Source organism: Triturus cristatus, chromosome 7, assembly GCF_964204655.1.
Source record: "Triturus cristatus chromosome 7, aTriCri1.1, whole genome shotgun sequence".
Classification (NCBI taxonomy): Eukaryota; Metazoa; Chordata; class Amphibia; order Caudata; family Salamandridae; genus Triturus; species Triturus cristatus.
The window spans coordinates 791,776,592-791,799,896 of NC_140590.1; the positions used below are offsets into that span (position 1 = coordinate 791,776,592).

At 41.6% G+C, this 23,305-nt stretch overlaps 1 long non-coding RNA gene and 1 pseudogene across 1 annotated transcript in view; both read right to left on the reverse strand.

The window, feature by feature from the left end:
- Positions 1-23,305, reverse strand: part of LOC146810581 (uncharacterized) — a 250,969-nt gene that overhangs the window by 89,329 nt on the left and 138,335 nt on the right. The window lies entirely within an intron of this gene.
- LOC146810582 (E3 SUMO-protein ligase KIAA1586-like) lies at positions 6,120-23,154 on the reverse strand (annotated as a pseudogene).

The window sequence follows — 23,305 nt, forward strand, 5'->3', positions numbered from 1 at the left end:
GTCGCTTGGGGTGGGGAGGGTGAAGGGCGGTCTGCCCTGGTCCCCCTTGTGGCGGTAAAGAGGCCACATAAATTGCCTTTACATTGATAAGGGGAGTCCTCCGGTATATTCCGTAGGCCAGCACTGAGGTGGAGAGACGGTAAGCTCACCCCAGAGAGAATGGGACACCGGCTGGGGGCAAGGGCGCCAGTTTAAAAATAGGGCATGGGGCTTCCGCCCCTGGTTATTCCCTACGAGCCCCGTCGAGCAGCCTGGTGGTGGAGGGGTGGGCCCCTCAGGTGGCGGACCTAGACCAGATGACAGGGGCTCACCCCTCAAGGACGCAGGTGGGTTGCGCCTTGCGTGGTTCTCAGTTGGTTGGGCGAAGCGAGCCAGAAGGCCCCTTAGTGCTGGAGCAATAGACAATGTTTTCTGGTGAATAAATTGAGTTCTACCCGACTGGCACGAAGCTAGGGGCAACTCGAATATAAATATGGTTTAACAATTGAATTATTGAATTTGATAACTCCATATCGTATCAAATTGTATGATTTATATATTGTCATGTTTGTGTGATGATTTGTAATAAACATGCCTTTTTTATCCCACAGCTCTGGTTGTCAAGCATTGATTTGTGGGTTTGGTTGGGGGCAGGGGTTGGGAGCCATCCTGGGGGGTACGAGTCCTATGACAAGCGCGAAATATAATGAAGTGCGCACTTAGGACTCGGCCCCCCGGGCACCCGGGCACGCCCCCCCCTCCCCCTTGGTGATCGTCATAGATGGAGAAGGCAGGTCGGCAACACGAATAACTTCCGGGTCAACGTCGTGACGTCACTTCCGGCCGGCGCCCCGAGGGGGGGAGAGGGCGGGGGCCTATTTAGGGCGTCTTGCCCGTGTCCTCGCCCTCTCTTTGCTTACTGCGCCGGTATGCAGGGGTTTCCTTTCTAATCTCCCACCCACCCGTCCCTAAAGTTAGAGATTGGGGAGGTGTTGGATAGGGATTAGAGTGTGGCGGTAAAGAGGCCACATAAATTGCCTTTACATTGATAAGGGGAGTCCTCCGGCATATTCCGTAGGCCAGCACTGAGGTGGAGAGACGGTAAGCTCACCCCAGAGAGAATGGGACACCGGCTGGGGGCAAGGGCGCCAGTTTAAAAATAGGGCATGGGGCTTCCGCCCCTGGTTATTCCCTACGAGCCCCGTCGAGCAGCCTGGTGGTGGAGGGGTGGGCCCCTCAGGTGGCGGACCTAGACCAGATGACAGGGGCTCACCCCTCAAGGACGCAGGTGGGTTGCGCCTTGCGTGGTTCTCAGTTGGTTGGGCGAAGCGAGCCAGAAGGCCCCTTAGTGCTGGAGCAATAGACAATGTTTTCTGGTGAATAAATTGAGTTCTACCCGACTGGCGCGAAGCTAGGGGCAACTCGAATATAAATATGGTTTAACAATTGAATTATTGAATTTGATAACTCCATATCGTATCAAATTGTATGATTTATATATTGTCATGTTTGTGTGATGATTTGTAATAAACATGGCCTTTTTTATCCCACAGCTCTGATTGTCAAGCATTGATTTGTGGGTTTGGTTGGGGGCAGGGGCTGGGAGCCATCCTGGGGGGTACGAGTCCTATGTATATCCACCCAAACAAACCCTTTTTAGCAACATTAGGAATAGATCAGGAAAGACGGGGGATAAAAAGAACATAGCATCCTAACCTATACCATGCAGTTTACTTGCAGCTCTTTGATGACAGTTCATAAGTTGCCATTCTATATTAGGATTGTAACTCATGAACTTGTATGACATAAGGTTCTCTGTGACAAAAACAGTAACCCACTGAGCTATCTACATAAAATGCAGTTATGTGATCTGCTTTGTACCAGTGGCCTAAAATTAGCCCCAGAGTGCGGGGGCCCTGAACTACAGGGACACTGTGCATGGGCGGCAGCCCTAGACCTGAGAGTTCTTGACTGGTTTCGGGGCCAGGGGGTCCCTCTATGTACTTTTGCAGGGGTGCCTCCACAAGTTTCGTTAGGCCACAGATAACTCTGGAGTTCATCGCATTTGTTGGAGAGATCTGTTTGGTGAAGTCCCAGATTTGTATCAAAGTAGTATAAGGTTAATGTGTCTCCTGCAAAGCACATTATGTACATGCAGATGACAGATTTTTATTTTATGTAGATTGTAAAGTGGGTTACTGCTTTTAACACATAGATCATCTTGTTTCCTGCAGTTCATAAATAGTAATCCTTGTAAAATTGCACAGTGAGCTATGAAGGACATGTGACTCCTACACCTTGTAACCCTGCCTCATGTAACTCATCTTTGTACATTGATTTGCACATGTACATGATTTATTGTCAATATATAATGTGTATGTTATGTAAAGAGCTCTGACACCCTGCAATGGGTTGAGTAGTGCTATAAAAGAAATAAAACAGTGCTACTGAAATTGTTATTTATGTAAATACTGGGACAGACCAACACATCTGACATTCTTACAGTGCATTTATCTCTTATATACAGGGACTGAACGAAGGCAAAAGCATGCCTATCTTAAGTACTTGTGAAAAGATAACAAGCTGCATGCCTTTGTTGGCATTTACATTTAAGTGTTAAGTTCGAGGCAGCATCCAGTCAGGATATACAAACAAAACTTCGGCCCAGCTGGAGGTGAAATAAAAGCTTCCTCGCTGCTGGGAATTGAAAGCAGACAACGTGCAGGCGCTGCTGAACGTATCCCGGGGTCTGAAAATTACACCGGTACACATTCAGTATATTACTGTGGGGCCCATTTCTTGGCAGGGGGTACAGCGTCCATCCTGTGAAAATAGTGGGTGGACGCTGTGTACCTGCGTGTACCCCAAACTTGTTCCCGCAGTATACATATCATATTGAGCAAAACAACTGGAGTTAAAGAGGCCAAGCCCGCAAAGGGACAAAATCCAATAACAGCCACCAGTGCTTTAAATGAGGGGAAAATAGTGCAGGTACTCATTTAAATGAGGCGAGTGGGCGGGGCTTGGGGGCGGGGCTTAGGGCAAGACATTCCGATACTTATTGACTTCTATACTACTTGCCGCATATACCAAAACACATAAGAAATGTCTTACAATAAACAAAGCAGGTTTGTTTACTCATTACACAAAACGAAAGCCAAATGCTGAGATATTTTAACATTTCCTTGTTTTGTAATATTTGCAATATCAAAACTGTTAATTGCTTTTGCTTGACACAATTCTACATATTCTCGAGTGAGAGAAAGAAACAAGCAGACATGCACACACAAAGCATTCCACACAATTCCTTTAATAAAACTTCCAAGAGTGTCTCTATTCTCTCCCCCTTTCTCCCGTTTTTCTCTCACACAAAAACAATCACAGGCAAGCACACAGGCAAGCAGACAAACATAAGCAGACACTTAAAAGAATCAGGTGGGAATAAAGCCATTTGAACCTGGTTACCTTCCACGGCTTTCTTAATTACACTGTCACCAGGCTGCCTCGTCTTGTGTTTGCAACCCAGCATGATGGTGAACACCCGGACGGTATGCAAATGAGCCCACGCTTTATTGTTCAGCAGGGGCTCGGCTCAGGTCTACAGAAGTGCCTTGGCTGTCAGAGACAGGCCACCAGCACCAGCGTTTCATGAGTACCGGTACTCTCCTCGGTAGTAGAGAAGTGTCGGTGCTAAGAGTGATAAATCTCAAAAGTGCCGGTACTCAGCACTGGCCTTAACAATCATAGTGCAAATCTAAAGCAAGCTGAAATGAAAAACATTCATGTATTAAACCCAAGGTTCAGTGCTACAAGATTTGGCTGCATCTGGGAGTCGAGAGGATGTGGGTCAAGGTAAGGGTCATCCTATTAACAAAAGCCCTGCAGCGACAGCGGTGCGAGGCCTGAGCTTCGTGCCCCCCCTCCAGCACTGGCAGACCCCTGTTCTGATCGCTCCAAACTGGTTTCGGAGCGTGGGGGGCCTCCTGTTTCATATGGAAGCAGGTCCTATATTTTTGAGGTGAGCACGGGGCCCTGGGCAGCTACCCACACTGGCCATGCCTAGCGCCGGCCCTGCTCCTGCATGTGCTTTTCAAGGGGGGGGGGGGGGAGGGGGGCTCAAGTTTCGTTACCACTTGTAGGGGTGCGCACTGCAAAGTCATCTGTTGACACGGACCTGGAGGTTCTCTAAATAAAATGTCAAGTGGAAAGGCTGAATGAATTGTTGAATGCGAGCACCTCCGTGTGTACTGTGTCACGCAGAATGTAGCCCAGGGAAGGCTATGCTTTAACATGCATGCATATAAGGACTTTCAGTGAGTTGGCATAGCCATCCAGAAGAAACAGCCTGGATCAGGTACAGATTCTCAAAGAGGGCCAAGCAGCTGGACTGTGTGATTACCCAACCTAGAGAAGAATGTGGAATAATTAAGCATAGCCAGTCCTTTTGTGATGCACCAGCATCTGAAAAAAACTAAATGGCTGATCGATTAATTGAGACATGTGGAGTGATAAAGCTCCCGTAAGGTATGGGAGATGTGCACCCTAGACAAGTACCAGTGTGTTAGCTGGTCAAGAAGAGGACCAAGAGTGACAATCTTCCAGAATGAGATGGCTTCTAGTTATCAAGGTACGTAGGAATGTAATAATTGAAAACTGTCGAGGAAAATATCGAAGAAAAGTGGAGTGGACCTGGCAGCTGCACCCACTGCACACATCGGGGTAGGTGCTGAGCAGGGGGCAGCCTTGTGATGATGCAGTCTTGTCAGATAATCTGGAGATAAAGCATCTGCACAGGATTCGGGAGGGTCTTGTCCACAAGAATATATGAGCAATTGTGTCCCTAAGTAGATCAGATAGACAGCAAAATTAAGTAACATAATCAATTAAATATGCCTTCTTGAGACAAGGTATAATTTAGACACCTTGAAGGTTTATTAAATAATTAAACTTCATTACAGGCAAGATATGGTTAGTCTTAAAATCAGGAAAATATGCATAATAAATAAAACACAGGAAATTAACATAGGGCTCAATAAAATTGCAGAGATCAGTTGACTGTACCAGATGGGGCTGGCATTTAGGCCAATGCAGCAGCGTGAGATTTAGAGGGTCTCGTCGGTAGAATCCACACGTTTTTCTAAGCCCAGAGTATGCAATAAATCAATGGGGCTGTTATCTAAGAATCAGGAAAGCAACACTGGCATGTTTCCAAAATAACCCCTTTTTATAGGAAAATACACATTGAAAATCACTAAGTCAGCATAAGGTGGGCAAAATGTTGCATAAGTTCAGCAAATCACAATACATAATAAAATAGAACATTACCTAGCATCATCCTAACACCCAGGGCTTTAAGTGGGAAAAAAAACTGGGGGTGCTCTAAAAGGGACGTGGCAAATTTCTTAAAGGGGTGTGGCCTATCCGAGTAGGGGAGTGGTCTAAATCAAGATAACTAGCATTGTGTGCTTAAGAAAATCATGAAGTCGCATACAGCAAAGGATAATAAAATAGGCAAAAAGGTATATCTATTAAGTAAGAGCCATAAAATACCAAACACTTTAAAAAACATGTAAAAATTATTTACATTACTTAGGAATCTATTGCAGAATTTCCCAAAACCCTTGAATATATTCACTGTGTCTATTTTGCTGCGGTTTCTCACAACAATTTTCTTCAGCAGATCTTCTACCTTTTGCAAGCCAACTCTTTACATACAGCTTTGCGTCAAATGTTTCAAATGGAGGACCATTGAGTTTTACCCATAAGCATGAAGAAATGGTCTCTACAAGAAGAGAGGCCCTTGTTGGACAAGCAATTAGGTTCATTGCGCTGAAACCTCTCTCGCAATCCGCATTACTTGCTGGCAGGGTTTCCATGCAAACTATTAACTTTTTTTAATGCTTCAGGGGTTTTCTTTCCAGCAAAATCTTTGAAAAGTCTAAAAGCTTGGATAGTATCTCTTGCTGGCAGCTGAAACTCTGAACACAGTTTCTGGATATCTGTTTCACATAAAAAATGCATTCATCACCAGAAGGCAAGTTGCCTGCATCTAGCACACTGAAGCTGGCTATAAGTTCTTTCTCAGAATCTGGGGCACATCGTTTATTGATATTTACAGACAGACTTTGGTAAAACTGATTTTAATTAAGGGCAACAGAGTTACTTCTACCATGGAAAAGAGGAACATTCTTGAATTTGCCCTCGTCAACCGCTCTCTGAGCCGCAGAAGCAAACTCCCCTGGTGAGTCCTTCATTGCTCTAAAGATTCGTACTTGACTAACCAAAAGTCTGTGTGCATTAACAATTGTAATGTCCCTCCTCGCTAAGGCAAATGCTAAGTCTTTGAGCACTTGAAGTGCATCACACATTACCCCCAAATCTCTGATAAAAGAATAGGATGTAAGCTTCTTCAAGAGACCTTCATACTTACTCCGGTCTCTTATGGGTCTGGATGGGTCTTTAGAAGCATTCTCAAAATGTTTGCACAAGGCAGGGAAGCAGTTCCAAAAAGCTTTCACAGATCTGTAACTGGATGCTACCCATCTAGTATCAAGCATTTTCCCTATCTTCTGAAGCTGTACATATAGCTCTCTGGCGGCCAGATTTAGCTCTCTCTGGTTTTTTGGTGACATGCTGTATGTGGCATACAATGAGTCCATGAAAATCTTGAAGTGATTGACCCCGGCAACCTCATCAACTGTATCTGCCACAGCAAGTTCTAGTCTGTGAGCCAAACAGTGCCATGTCAGTACAAGATTTGGAAATTCTGATTTCAGCAATGCTACTACACCTCCTTTTTTACCAAACATTACTGTTGCTCCATCTGAACATACTGCAATTAAGATATCATGTAGCGGACTTTTTGTGAGTCCAACCTTTTCGAAGTAGCTTAGGAGAGCTGTCTTTACGCCAAGGGCATTTGTTTCTGCCAGCTCCAGAAGGCCGAAATAGATGGTCACTGGGGTACTTTCATTTCCAAAAATGCCACGGAGGTAGATGATTAAGGTAGAAGCATTGTTAATAAAAGTGCTTTCATCAATTAATTCTGTGATCTTTGGTTTGTGTTGTCTGAATTAACAGTGTCACAACAATTTTACTCCAACTGACCTTCAGAACCGGTCAGACATCTAAATGTATAGACGGAATACTATGATGAAGTTACTGTGGGGGAGTGTTTACTTCACCGATAGGTGAGCAAGGAAAAAATTCCTTTTGATTTAGGTACCCTCACACACCCTAGTGGTGTCATGCATCATCATCGGGTCACCCCGACGCCTAAAAGTCGGGGTGGGCTCAACCACAGTGTTGGGAGCTCTTTGAAGATGTTACAGACCAGGGGGGCTAAAAAATTCATTTAAAAAACCTCAGACAGATCCCCAGTATCCCTTTATTTGCGGGTCTGTCTGGGATACTAAAATACTTCAAATAGGGTCTTTGTAGGATAATTATGGTCCTAAGACCCTAGTGCCAACATGTTTCAGTCCTTGAAATGGCCTTAAAGGTCCAGGACTTTCATCAGGGCAAAACAAAGGCCACCCAGGAAAACAGTGCAGGGGATTCCCTAGCCTGTTTATAGATGCAAGGGCAGAGTAGCTGCTCCTTGAAAGAGTGACTGATTTATTAATCCGTCATACTTCGTATTCCATCTGAAAAGAGAATAAAAGAAAACAAACAGCAACCAACTTGTATTTGTGTGTTTTCTTAGTGGCCATTCCCAGTATTTGCCACGAGTAGTACCTACATGTGTTTAGGTGATCATTAGGCCAGGTGGTGTACAACTCACTCCATCCATGTGCCACTCATACCTGTATCTGTACACTTAGTCAGTGTGCCAGGTATATTGTGCGGTGGCGAAATCGCTCGCATCCTAACTGTAACTCCATGCCAGTTAGTGTACACTATCAATATAAAAAACTCTCTTATGTACCACTCACACTCATCACTCCTGTGGCATCCGTGATCGAACATGGTATTGTCTTGACCATACGTGATTCATAAAAAAACTGTGTGGTTTCTTGTGACATTTCACACATGCATTCTCTCTTACCCGATTTTCGGACGGGCTCTGTTTCTCAGGGGATCGTAGGACTGTATAGGGGTAGCTCTGTAGTCACACTCTTTTGTAGGGACCCCCGAGTATGAGGGAGAGAGGAGATATATGGAAGTGATATAAGGATACTCTAATGATGAACATCTATCACGATGGGGACGGTAATCTCTCCATGCGAAAAAATACTCCCCCGCTCTGTCACCCCACTTACTTCATCAAGAGTCCTGCCCCGTTTGTCCACCTACTTGGTCTCGATCCCCGGTGTTTCGCGCCATGTATCGTTTGGATGGTGAGTTTATACTTCCGCATATGACGTAGCTTGACTGGGTTGGTCAACACGCTCACGGGATGTTTCACGTCAGCATATCATCCCGTCTACGCTGGTAAAAAGATTGTGGCAGATTATTTAAATGTTTGGCTAAAAACAAGGTTAGGGTTCACTTATCCAAACTCAGATTTTTCTCTGAGGGAGGAACAGTATTCTGATTCTCTTCTGTGTACGCGAAACACGTGACCGGATTCTGATCCAATCAGGTTTGACAAGGATTTTGTAGTCCCGAATTAGTAAACGAAGGGAAATGTAGTTTCAAACACTTCAGGCTTGGCTTTTAGCGAGAGCTGGATTTTCTATTCATATTAATACTAAGTTCTTCAAGGTTTTATTAATTATAAATAGGGACTTTAAATACTCGCAAGAGGTCGTGCGTGCATTAACACTGTTCTAAGGAGTACACATATCGTCAGGTATATTTTGAGGATGTATAGTATTTCACAACGTTAGGGTATGGTCTAAAGGAGTTGTAAAAACTTGCTGTGGTTCTTTATGTGTGTTTCACCACTACCCGATTTTTCTTATAGCAAATTCATATACCCTGACTCCTAGGGTACTCTGATTGATATGTATTGGATCTAATTCATAACAATTTAAAGTGTGCCACTTAATGTTACTGATACTACACAACTTTTGGGGGTGAATGTAAGATCTCTTATTTGTTTAATTGATTCCAAGGTATGGAATCATTGAGACCCGTTTCATGAGTTTTCAAACGATAAACCCATCGTTGCTCTCTTTCTAAGAGTTTTTTTTGGGGGTTGCCAGTGTTCTTTATCTTTTCAAGGACAGTCCATTTTAATTCAGTATCCTTATGATTTTTCTCATTATAGTGTGCTGTCAGTTTAGTGGCTGTGATTGCTCTCCTTATTGTGCTCCTGTGTTCGCTAATGCGGACCTTGACTTTCCGAGTAGTCATCCCAATGTATTTTAATCCACATGGGCAATTTATCATGTAGATGACTGAATCGGAATTACAATTTGCATGTGACCTTTGCTCCCATGGTGAATGTAAACCCAGGTCTAAGGTCTTGGTATGTTCTGTGAAAGGGCAAGCGACACATGAGCCGCACGGGTAATGTCCCACGACAGGGGATGTACCCCAGAGTGTTGTCTGATTTGCACTACTAGATGCCAAAGTGTTGGTGTGTACTAGGGCATTTTTTAAACTACTGTTTCTTTTAAAAGAAAACATTGGTTTCTCAAAGGCCAATCTGTTAGATGTCAATATGGGCCATTTTTTGTTTATTATTTTCTTCAATTCATTTGATGATGAATTGTACGTAGTTACGCAAATCAGCTGATCCAGTTCATTTTTCACATTTGTTTCCAAAAGAGCCTCTCTTGGGGTGTTTCGTGCTCTTTTGTTCGCCCTGTCCACGATCTTAGTTGGATATTTCTTCTGTTTCAGCTTGTTTTTCAAAATTGCTGCTTCTTTTTTGTAAGTCTGGATGTTGGAGCAATTCCTGCGAATTCTAAGGAATTGTCCTACTGGGAGATTTTCTCTAAGGGAGCGAGGGTGAGCACTGTCAAATCTTAGTAGACTATTACTATCCGTTGGTTTGGTATACAGGGAACTTTCAAGAGTCCCGTCTTTCGCTGTGAATGTGACATCCAGGAAGGAAATTTTCTCCCTGTCCATGTTCATTGTGAATTGAAGGTGGGGGTTCAGGGAATTTATCCATGTCTTAAAATTGTCAAGGCTCGTTATATCACCCTTCCAGATCATGAAGACATCGTCTATATATCTGTACCATTTGTGGATGTTCTCACTAAATGGGTTGTGTGTCCATATATGTTGGTCTTCAAAAACACTGACATACAGACAGGACAGACTTGGGGCGAATGTGCTGCCCATTGAAGTACCGTGTACTTGTAAATACATCTGGTCCTCAAAAATAAAGAAGTTTTCAGTAAGGGCTAGATGTATAAGGGTAACCACCCATTCAACGGGAGCTGCCCATTTCCAGTCTTCTTGTGTTAAAATCTCTTGTGCTGCTCTAATACTCTCCGTCTGTGGTATATTAGTATAAAGAGCTTCCACGTCCAGGCATACCAGGAAATTCTCCATAGGGTTATATTCAACCTGTGTGAGGAGGTTAAAAATGTGCTTTGTATCTTGGACGTACGATTTGATTTTCTTTACCAAGGGACGTAAAAACCAGTCAGTGTATTTAGACAATGGCTCCAAAATGGACCCAATCCCGGACACGATGGGTCTGCCTGGGGGAGGAATCTTCCCCTTATGTATCTTGGGGATAGTATAAAATAGTGGGGTTCTGGGATCTTCCTGATTCAAAAAAGCATGTTCCTTTTTAGTGATCCACTCCTGGGTGAGCGCATCTGTTGTAAGTGCCAGGATGGATTTTTTAAGACGCTGTGTTGGATCCCTGTTAATCTTCTTATAATACCTGGTATCCGCCAGTAGATTTAAACATGCCGTTCTGTATGCGTTCGTGCTCTGAATCACGGTAGCTCCTCCCTTGTCAGCCGGTTTTATTACTATATCCGATCTGGTTTGAAGGAATGTAAGTGACTTGCGTTCTCTGTTGCTTAGGTTGTTGAACCCGTCTCTTTTAGGTTTTAGTGACTCCACTTCCTTGGTGACAGACTCTTCAAACGCCAGGACTTCTGGAGGCATCATGTTTGTAGGTGGCATAAAAGTGGACTTCAGTCTTAGATCGGTATAGTTATCCTTTTCCAAGGGTTTCTCTGTATTCAGAAAGAAGGTTTTCAATCGTATCTTTCTGAAAAATTCACCCAGCTCACAGTGGAGGCGAAATTTGTCCAGATAATTAGTAGGGACAAATCCCAACCCCTTGTTCAGGACGCTTAGTTCGTCTGAGGTCAGGACAACATCAGTGAGATTAACCACTAGTCCCTCGTCTTGCTCGTGCTGGGCTGCTGGTCCCTGGAGTTGCTCCTGGTGTTCATCGTACTCCTGTCTTCTTCCCATTGGATTCTTTTGTTGCCTCTTCTTCCACGTCTCCCTCGTCTTCCGCCCTGACCTAAAAAATGTTGGTTAAAGTCAGGCTGGAAGTATGGGCCTGTTGGAAACTGGGGAGGTCCATGATACTGAACAGGGCCAAAGGGTCCTGGTCCTGGCCAGGGATACATCTGCTGATGTGCATATCTCTGGTTATAGTTTCCTCTTCGTGGTCTCCTTGCCTTCCCTCTCCAGCTTTTGTTTGATCCGTCACTTGACCAGTCATCATATTCAGAGTCAGACGATCCTGTCTGATCACTCCTTCCTGATCCTGAGTCTGAAGGTTCCTGACCTTTATAATCGTCTTTGATGTAAGGGTAAACTTTCTCGTGGCTGAATTTTTTCAGGTCTTTTTGTAGTTTGTTGATCTTATTCTGCATAAGATAATCTTTATGCTCATTGATTTCCTTATTGACCTCTTCAAGTTTCTTTTTATACAGGGTTAATTTAAGTTCCGTAAGCAACGAGTCCTCGCTGATTTTAATTTTTATCAGTAAGGCTTCTGAGAGACGTTTAGCCGATCTCGTGAGCATCTCCAAGCGATCAATGACCATTCCTTCTTGAATTGTGGATCATCAAGAAATATCCTTGGTGCATTCGTCACTAATAGCCCTGATGGTGCAACGTTGCCACGGAGATATTCAGTCATGATAGCCCCATGTAGGAGAATTTTCATTTGACTCCGTTTTAATTCCTTAAGTTCATCCCAATTTTGGGCCTGCGTGAGAGACTGGTTGATGTTTGTATCGGTTAGGAGGGATGGACCTGCTAATATTGCACTTGCCTCCTCGTCAGAATAGCCAATACCATATTGTTCCGCCATAGTTATCGTTATTTTAGAGAGGTAAAAATAAATGTTCTGTAGATAGTGAGAGGATGTCACTGGAGAGTGATTGGAAAAGGTGTGATAGAGAGTTAAAATACATTAATGTGTGTTATTCAGGTATTTCCTGTGAATTAACCCTACAGCTGTGCGCTGCGCTAATTACGTATACACAAGAGGCTTATTGAAAAACGTTTTTCAATTGTGCCAAAAAGGGGGTGGAGAGGATTCTAGGTCGGAGTAATACCTCCCTATATAAACAGTGTCACAACAATTTTACTCCAACTGACATTCAGAACTGGTCAGACATCTAAATGTATAGACGGAATACTATGATGAAGTTACTGTGGGGGAGTGTTTACTTCACCGATAGGTGAGCAAGGAAAAAATTCCTTTTGATTTAGGTACCCTCACACACCCTAGTGGTGTCATGCTTCATCATCGGGTCACCCCGACGCCTAAAAGTCGGGGTGGGCTCAACCACAGTGTTGGGAGCTCTTTGAAGATGTTACAGACCAGGGGGGCTAGAAAATTCTTTTAAAAAACCTCAGACAGATCCCCAGTATCCCTTTATTTGCGGGTCTGTCTGGGATACTAAAATACTTCAAATAGGGTCTTTGTAGGATAATTATGGTCCTAAGACCCTAGTGCCAACATGTTTCAGTCCTTGAAATGGCCTTAAAGGTCCAGGACTTTCATCAGGGCAAAACAAAGGCCACCCAGGAAAACAGTGCAGGGGATTCCCTAGCCTGTTTATAGATGCAAGGGCAGAGTAGCTGCTCCTTGAAAGAGTGACTGATTTATTAATCCGTCATACTTCGTATTCCATCTGAAAAGAGAATAAAAGAAAACAAACAGCAACCAACTTGTATTTGTGCGTTTTCTTAGTGGCCATTCCCATTATTTGCCACGAGTAGTACCTACATGTGTTTAGGTGATCATTAGGCCAGGTGGTGTACAACTCACTCCATCCATGTGCCACTCATACCTGTATCTGTACACTTAGTCAGTGTGAATTAACAGACCAATCTTTGTTGCATTTCCAGTTCAATGTGTTTTATTATTTCAGTTGCAGTCACATTGCTGTGCAAAACGCGACCCACTGCACTGCCATTCTTTGCCTGAAGGAGAATTAGATCAGGGTGGTCAGTGAAAGGGCGATCTTTTTTTGCCAAGTAGTAGGCAGTGTCAAATACCCTGCATGTGCTCTCCATATGTTTTGCATTACATTCGTGTACTGTCACCACCAATGTATTTTCCTGCTGAGCTGTAAGAATGTCTTCAGCTGCCAAGTGACCAGCGCTCACCTTATGCTTCATAATCTTCTTCCTGAGCTGTTTCTGCCTGAAAGCTTTTCTGTCACCGGAAGGACCAACCTCGCCATCTGCCCACTCTTTACTTATGCGCATGCCCTGGGTGTTATTGTGCACTGAAAGACCTGTTGATTTAGCCAGTTTGCAGGAAGAACATCCAATATTGCCTGACTTAAGATGCAACCCTTTATATTCCTCTTGAAAGTAATACAACTGTTTAGTGTTCCAGCAGTCAGGGAGTTTGACGGTTTCTTTCTCAGGCACACGTTGAAGTCTTTGTAAAGGTGGACTGTCCTTAGCAGACTCTTGCTGAGTTTTACTAGCCTCATCACTAGTTGATGGCACTGGACAAGACTCCTCTGTAACACGCTGGCGCTTCAGTGACGGTAGGAAGTCAATCATTGAAGACTGCATAGACTTGCGCTTCAGAGCAGAAGCAGATAAGCCACTAGTACCCATGGTAAAATTTAGATCTTCCTTCTTGAAGGCTGGACTGGTATATCTGAAAAAGAAAAAAAAATATTCCTCTGCTGATTTCCTCTGCTGATTTTGGTTTCCAGGTGATAAGGCCTTGCGTCACGCAACGTGAATATTAAGCCTCTTATCTGCAACAAAAATTGAATAGTTTACTCCAGTGATCAACAATGTTTAATTGGAGTGCCATTTGGCAGGCAGATGTTACTCTTCATTTTGTGCTGCTCCTGAAAGGATCTTTCATTGTGCGGTGGAACAAGAATAGACTACTGCATGGAAATAAGAATATCCTGAGGCACTGCCTTCCTACATCGCACAACTGCATAAAACAATGACTATCCCAGGGCACTTCCATCCTTCTGCTTCGCTTCATAGAATATTAGCAAAAAATAAATATGGATAAATACAGACAAAAAATTGATTCAAATGGTGGCTTTTACACCACATATTTACTGCAAATTGTTGCACAAGCGGGATCCAAATATAGCATTTTAAAGCACAAGTGTGAAGAAAAATTACAAACATATCAAAAATGTGCCCAATCCTCTAACTGGTCTGCTTGCAAAATAACCCCCAAGCCAAACACACACAGCCAATGGAAACAGGCCCTCTAATTGTTTTCTACACAGTTGTCAGCCCTTCTCAACAGCATTGTTATATTTAGAAGGGGGCACTGACAGCAGTTATTCGCAGGCTGCTATATTTCAATGTGCCAGCACTTCTCATTATCCCTCATTGTGGCCTAATTTGCACCAGTACCGGACTCTTTTTCGGTAACATCTGCATCCAAAGTCCCAAAATGTGTGTTTTTACCAACTACAAAAAAATGATTGTATCCTCAGGTAACCCAACTGGTGCTATTATGTAAAGCGCTCTGATACCCGAATCTGGTCAAGTTCGCGCTATATAAAACACCGTTAAAAAAAAAAAACTAACAGTGTACTTAGGAGAGGATATTTCCCAACAGTTGTTAGGAGAAAATGCCAATTCAAGACTGGAGCAAACGTAACCATCACCAGAGAGAAATTCCACAGTAATCGGTGCAAATTTGCCCAAAGTTTGTTGAGCTGGCTTTAAGTGAGCACTTGCGATCCATTCCTTCCCATTTTTCTTTAATTATTCTCTTATTACACACTTAAGGGAAACTGTCTAATTTCAAGTAAGTGTTATTTGGTATCCCAGTAGTAACTAAGCAATTTCCCTGAGACTGCATAGTTAACAAAGGTACTTGATGCAGACTAATGGTTTAATATAAGATGTTTGATGTCATTTTTCAAAAACATAAAATATGGTATAATTCAAGCATTCCACCCATCACTTTTCCCTCACTCAGAAACCCAAGTGTAATGGATTTGTCAAGTCACGAGTCGAAACGAAGTTGCACATCAACCTTATACCTGGTACCAGTCAGTGTGATTGTATATTCCCCATCTGTGTAGAGTGCCACACAGGACTTAATTACATAGGAAGAGCAGAGCAATGTGAAAGTAGATGAAAATGAAACTCAGAGGGGTCCGTCTGGGTCGGCTTTACTATTGACTTGAGATATCTACTTACTTCTGAATTGTGCCTGAACATTTTCAATGCAGCCACAAGTTACATTACACAAGATCATATACATTTGTAGGGGGACTGGGGGGCACAGTGAGATTAAGTCTTAATCTCACTGTGCCCCCCAGTCCCCATAAAAATGTATATGATCTTGTGTAATGTAACTAGTGCTCATGTAGCTCACGTAAAGCGCTCCAATACATTCGGGTCAAAACAGAGCTATATTAAACTGTAATATATATATAGAACAGGACTTTTCTTTCTATAGCCCACTGGAGGGTTTTTAATGATCCTTGAATTGTTTTGAACTGCACGAAAACCACTGGAGGTTATTAATTAATTTTGAGCTAAACCACAAGTTCCAGCGTGCATTAGTATTAAGCACTGAAGCAGGCACACCGGAGGCCAATAAAAGTTGACAACGCAGGGAACTGTGGGAGCCAAAACACTGCTTGCGTTCAAAAAGCCTCTGAAGAAAGAGCATGAAGCTCTGAAACGCGTCAGGCTGGGGGATGAAAGAATTTGGAATGAAAATGCCTGTTCTGAAATAAAAGGTTTGTGACAAATCACCGGCTGAAGGAGTGTGTCTCTATTGCAAGGACACCTTTGGGATGAATAAATACACGGCGAGCCCAGCCGTGAGAGAACGCACCACCCTTCGGACTTGAAAAGGGTCCGATTTTCCTGAACTGTTTGGGGAAACTTGATCGGCGCAGTTGGTTTCTAATTATAGAACAGGACTTTTCTTTCTATAGCCCACTGGAGGGTTTTTAATGATCCTTGAATTGTTTTGAACTGCACGAAAATCACTGGAGGTTATTAATTAAACCACAAGTTCCGGCATGCATTAGTATTAAGCACTGAAGCAGGCACACCGGAGGCCAATAAAAGTTGACAACGCAGGGAACTGTGGGAGCCAAAACATGCCTGTTCTGAAATAAAAGGTTTGTGACAAATCACCGGCTGAAGGAGTGTGTCTCTGTTGCAAGGGCACCTCTGGGATGAATATATATATATATATATATATATATATATATATATATATATTCACTGAAAAAACCATAGGTCTCAGGGGCGTTATAGTTAGCTGGACTTTTCACTCGTACAAAACCATTGAAAGTCCCCCGTTATAGTTAGTTCAGCTAACTATAACTTGCGCGCCCGCAATGCACTGCTGATGACGTCTCATATTACATCACTCATGACATGGTCAGTGACATCACTCATGACATCACTGATGACATCTCAAATGACATCACTGATTACATCATCCAGTGAATGTGTGTTTTTCTGAAAATTACATATGTTTTATATATGTATATCTCAAGGTCGATGGAAGAATAAATGGGTATATAAGTGTCTAAATGGATGATTTGTTTTTGAAAAATTGAATGTATAACTGACTGATTAAGTGTATCTTAGTGAATACATGGCTTAGTGAGTAATGTTTAAATATGTAAATATCTGTATCAGTCTCTCACTTTGTGTATAAGTGGCTTCATGGGTTGGTGAGTAGCTACATGAGTGTCTATATAGGTTATTAGTTGGTTTTTGGAGTATCAGTATGAGTGTCTGAGTGTCTGTATGGTTCGGTGGGGGGTATTACGTAGTGCATAGGTGCATGAATGAGTGACTCACTGTTTGTATGTGTTGAAGACAGCATGTGTGCAGGACTGTATGGGTGGATGAGTGTGTGCATGGGTGTGTTAGTGAGTGAATGACTGTCTCAATAGTGTCTTTATGAGTAACTACATATGTTTTAAACTAGTATATGTGACTATTGGTGTATATATAAGTGGGTATATGTGAGAGTGAGAGATTGGAAGAGTTCCTGCATGAATAAGTATGTGTTTTTATAAGTGATTGTTTAAAAGACTAAGTATGTGTAAGTTTCTGTAGAAGTAAGTGTGGTGGTGTGTGTATATCTGTATATGCAAGTAAATGGATGTTTGATCCTTTATTAGCATGAGTGACTATGTGTGTGAGTAACTCTATGGATGAGTGGCGTTGTGTAACAGGATGTATAGGTGTATGAGTACATATGATGAGTGAGTACATGTATGAGTGACTGTATAGGACTGTTGGTGAATGAGTGGATGTGTATGTGGATCTTAGAATTACTGAATAGGTTGTTGTATCTGGTATTGGTATGTCCATTGATTTGAAAATGTTAGTTTCTATTTTTGAATGTGTGTATCAAAGGTTATATTAGGGGGAGAGGAGGTCTGCCACTCTATCACAAGGATGATGTCATCAGTGATGTCATTTGAGATGTCATCAGTGATGTCATGAGTGATGTCATTGACCATGTCATGAGTGATGTAATATGTGACGTCATCAGCAGTGCATTGCGGGCGTGCGAGTTATAGTTAGCTGAACTAACTATAACGGGGGAATTTCAATGGTTTTGTACGAGTGAAAAGTCGAGCTAACTATAACGCCCCTGAAACCTATGGTTTTTTCAGTGAATTTCTAAGGTTTTTTAAATGCTAATTCCGAACTATAACGTGCCTGAAACCTATGTTTTTTTCAGTGATTTTCAAAGGTTTTTAAATGCTAATTTCTAACTATGCCTACAGAGATAGGACATGTGAAGAAAGAGGAAAAAACCCACAGAAAGAAAAAAAAGAAATGCAGAAAGAAGTAACAGAAGTCCTCAAAGACGAAGAAAAGTGCAGGAAGAAGGATAACGTGCAGAAAGAACAAACAGAAGAGCAGAAAGAAGCCTTTTTTTTTTTTTATTTCCATGACAGTTCCACTATTATAGACATACATGACTTCAATCCAAAAAAAAAAAGAACAAAAAAAAAAAGAAACAGAAAGCAAAGACCAAATCACAGATACTACGATGTACTTATACTATTAGAGAGAAAATTCATAAGGGCTCCCCAAATTAACATTCCCAAACATTTCTTCCTGGTTCCTTTCAAGGCATACAAATGCATTTCAATTTCATAGATGCGATACAACTTAGCTCTCCAGAATTCAAAAGTCGGGGGCTCAGATGATAGCCATTCTGTTGCAATACATAGCCGGGCAACCGTCATTGCAAGAAATAGAAAATACCCATGTTCTTTTAAGATCTGATGACTGTATGTTTTTTGACAGCAGCCCAGTATCATAAGTGAAGGGGAGATCTTCAAAGGACAAGCTAGTACCAATGATATAAATCTTTCGACATCAGCAAGAAAATGCAACAGTTTTGTGCAATTATAAAAAATATGGAACATGTCAGCTTCCTGATCTCCACACCGAAAACATTTACCATTGTATTTATCTCCCCAAGTTGCCATACGTTTAGGAGTGTAATATAACCTAAAAATCGTTTTATAAACTTGAGCTTTTAGATTAGCTGCCAAACAATTTTTTTTAGCAAGACATAAAGATTCCACTATTTCAATTTGAGGGTCTCCCAGTTGGTTAATCCAATACTGGTTATATTTTTGAATATCATCGTTCCTATATTCCATTAAAATTGCATATAGTGAGCCGATCCTTTTTTGCAGACGGATCCCCTCAATTAAGTTATTAGGAAGAGCGTCAATCTGGTTTTTCAAGCAAAAGTCGCGAACTTGAAGATATTTAAAGAAAAACGTCTGTGGAAGCTGATATTTGTCGACTAATTCTACATATGTTACGAATTTTGCATTTGTATCATATAAGTCACCAATTCTTGAAATCCCTTTTCTAATCCATATCTTAGCATTATCGTCCCAGAACACAGAGGGGAGTATTTTATTGGCATCAAAAGGAGTGTAATATATGATTTTACCTAATTTAATCATTTTCTTGACATTTCTCCACACTTTAAATGCTGAAGCAAGTACCTTAAATCGTGTGTGTTTGTAATAGTTGCCCTCTAATTCTTTTAATAAGCAACCTTTTGCCTGTTCTCCTAGAAGTAAAAAAAAGATAGATGGGGCATCCGCCTCATTTTTTGGAGGTTCCCCTGTCAATACATAGCCCATTTTATGTAAAAAACAGATATAATAATAGCAAAGAAAATCAGGCAAACCACGGCCTCCTCTTTCTTCCGGTAACGTGAGCCATTTCATGGCTCTACGAGGTTTACCAGGAGCCCACACGAATTTCCCACATATATTTTGTAATTGCTGTATATGCTTAAGTGAAAATTCCAAAGGTATACTTCGAAATAAATACAAAATCTTGGCTACAATATTCATCTTGATTATGTTCCCTCTTCCGATTATTGATAATTGAAGTCTGCTCCATCTGTCTAATGAATATTTAATTTGAGCTATAGTCACCTCCCAATTACTTTCAACAATCTCTTGCATTTGGGTTTTAATCTGAATGCCTAAGTAAGTAACCTCATTTGTAACCCGAGAATCATTAAATTGTATATTCTTTGTACAAAGAATTTGGGTTTTTTCAGCATTTAACTTGTACCCAGACATTATTCCAAAGTTTTTAGATAATGATTCGATCTCCGCCATAGCCTCTCTAGGGTCAGTAGTCACTATAGCGATATCATCTGCATATGCAAATACTGTATATAGAATGCCTGTAACTAAAAAAGGTTTGATACATGGAGAGTTATGTAAGCTGATAATAAAAGGATGAATATATAAAGCGAAAAGTAAAGGAGAACAGGCGCACCCTTGTCTTGTTCCTCTAGTAATGTTGATCTTTTCAGATTTTAGACCCATAGCTATGATTCTGGCAGTTGGTGCATTATATAATACCTGAATTGCCGTTAAAAAAGCTTTCCCAAAACCCATCCTTCTCATCACTTCCCATAAATAAACCCACTCTACACGATCAAAAGCTTTTTCAGCATCAAGCAGTATCAAAGCTAAGTCCCTCTTTTCAACATCTGCAAAATCAAATAAAGTAATAACTTTGTTAATATGGGAAACCGTTCCTCTTTTAGGTATAAAACCGTGCTGATTTGTGGTTACTAGTGAAGATATGACTTTAGATATACGGTTAGCTAACATTTTGGAATATAACTTGCTTTCGCAATTAAGCAAGGATATTGGACGATAGGATCCAGGTAGTTCAGGAGGTTTTCCTTTTTTACTGAAAATGACTATGGAAACGTCGTTCCATGTAGCTGGTGCTGTTCCCGTTTGTGCCATCCTGAACATTGCTAGCAATACATTCTTCAATGGCTCGAAGAAGCATTTATAGACTTCCCCAGGAATAAAGTCAGGGCCGGCTGCTTTCCCATTTGGTATTTGCCTAACCGCCTCCTCTAATTCCTCCATGGTAAAAGGGCTGTCTAAAATATCTACCTCTACATCATTTAATTGATTTGCGACGGCGGCATCAGGAATCTGAGCCGTAGTAAAGTTTGATTGCCTGGTGTAGAGTTCCGAATAAAATTGATGAAATACTTCTAGAATTTCCGACGGATCTTCCCGAACCACCCCAGATTGGTCCCGTAATCTCGAAATCAATCGAGAAGTAGAGTTCATTTTTAGTCTCAAGGCTAAAGACCGGCCAATGGATTCGCCATATTCGTAAATATGTCTCCTATTTGCCAAATATTTGCGAGCTATCTCTTCGGCCCAAACTCCTGTTATAGTCGCTTTACATTGTGCAATTTTTTCTTCCATAAGCGATATCTGAGTTAAATTATCTTTTTTTGTCAAAGCTTTAGCAAGGCCAACTTCCGCTAGCTCTAATTGCTGATAGAATACCCTCATTTGTGATCGTAATTTATTTTGATGGTATAATCCGAATTTTATCGTTTCTCCTCTAAAACAGGCCTTAAATGTGTCCCAGACTATTGAAATATTAGCTGACCCTAAATTGATACTAAAGAATTCTGCCATCCACTCCGTCATATAGCTTCTATATTGTTCATTAAGACAGAGCTTCCTATCAAATGAGAAGCTTCTCAAAGTATTTATCTCGGTCAAAATTGAACAGTCGATCATGAGGGGAGAGTGATCCGAAGTGACTCTGGGAAAAGTCTGTATCCTTATCTGTGTATGTATAGTTGAAGATGTAAAAAAGTAATCTAATCGGACGAGTTTCTTGTGTGGTGCGGAATAGTACGTGTATCCTGGAAGGGAAGGGTATTTTTTACTCCATATGTCCATCAGGCCATGATCATTAACTAAATTATATAAGGCTTTAAAAACCCGTGGTTTCCGTCCCTTATAGTATGCTAAACCTCTCATTAGTTCCGTAGTGCTTAAGTTAATATTCAAATCTCCACATAAGATTAACGGAACTCTCCAATTAGCTAACTCTATATTTAATAATTCTAAAACTTCAGCCTCATCCACATTAGAACCATATATTGAACAAATTGTGAAAACCCTACCCCATACTGTGAACTCAACTATAGCCCATCTGCCCCATTTATCAGCTAGTTTACGGGCCACTGTGCAATATCCAGGTCTAGAAAGGATCATAACCCCTCTAGTATTGTTAATTTGTTGGGAAGCTACATTCAACACATAGCCAAGATCAGCCATAAGAAACCTATTATCCCAAGAAAGATGTGTTTCCTGCAGACAGAGAATGTCAGGTTGGATAAAGCGAATTTCTGCAGCTATTCTCCGTCTTTTATTGCTAGAGTTGAGCCCAGAAACATTAAAAGAACAAATTTTTATACTTCGAGACATTGAGCATTATTCTCAAAATCAATATCAAAATCAATATCCAAGATACAATGTTAATCCGGTCAAACTGAAAAATTATACAAGATTAAGTTCATAACATACGTACATCGTTCAAAAATATCCGTTTCGTAACTGTCATTTGGAACCGCGAAGGAATTTTTTCCCTTATACCCAACCCATCCCCAAACCCACCACCTTCCCCTCCCCCTCTTTCCCCTCCCCAACCCCAGTGACCCCTTCCCCCCTCCCTTAATCGAGGCTTTAGGACACAGTCCTATGGATGGAAATGAGCGTCAACCCTTCTGTCAATCCCGACAGCTCTATCTGCTCTATTACAGAAAACAATACCATGGGGGAAACCCCTTCCTGCTATGTGTCACCTGAATCTATCTAAATCAAAAAATCTTTAACCCTCTATCCTAATCAAAGACTGGCCCCCAAGACATAACTAGGCATGATATGATAAACTATCACATCCATAAATTATTATGAGAGTACTTCATATCGAAATAGAGAGAAGAAAAAAAAAAAAATCCATTTAAAGGTCCTTCAGAGAATGTAAATACTCTTTAGCTAGGGCGACATTAGTAAAAAATCTCGATTTTTCTTTGTAAGTCACTTTAAGTTTTGCGGGGTTCATGATATAAGCCTGCGCGCCCTTTTTTTTAAATAAATCCACCAATTGTCGCAATTGCCAGCGAATATCCATTGTATATTTAGAGTAATCAGATACCGTAAAAAAAGTAAATCCTTCCGCCATGGATTTGCTGTTTGAGCGAGTTTGCAGGTAAACATCTTCTCTAGCTCGAAAACTATTGAAAGCTACAAGAATCGGCCTTGGTCTTGATCTTGTATTTTGCCCGGGACGAGACTGAATATTAAAAGGGAATCTATGACCCCTTTCAATTTCTCGGTCCCAATCCCATTTACTTAGGCTAGGAAACGCTTTCTGAAAAAGATCCACTATAAACTTCCGTGGATCTTGTCCTTCGTCGCCTTCAGAAATCTGCATTACTCTTAAGTTATTGCGTCGAGATCGATTTTCCATGTCGGCCATTCGCCAGAGCACATCATCTCTATTGCTACTCAAGATCTCAGTAGCTTTTTTTTTGCTTAGACAGATCATCCTCGATGTTGGATATTCGCGTTTCAACTTCTGTAAATCGTTCTCCAAAGTCTGATTGTGCTTTAACCAGCCT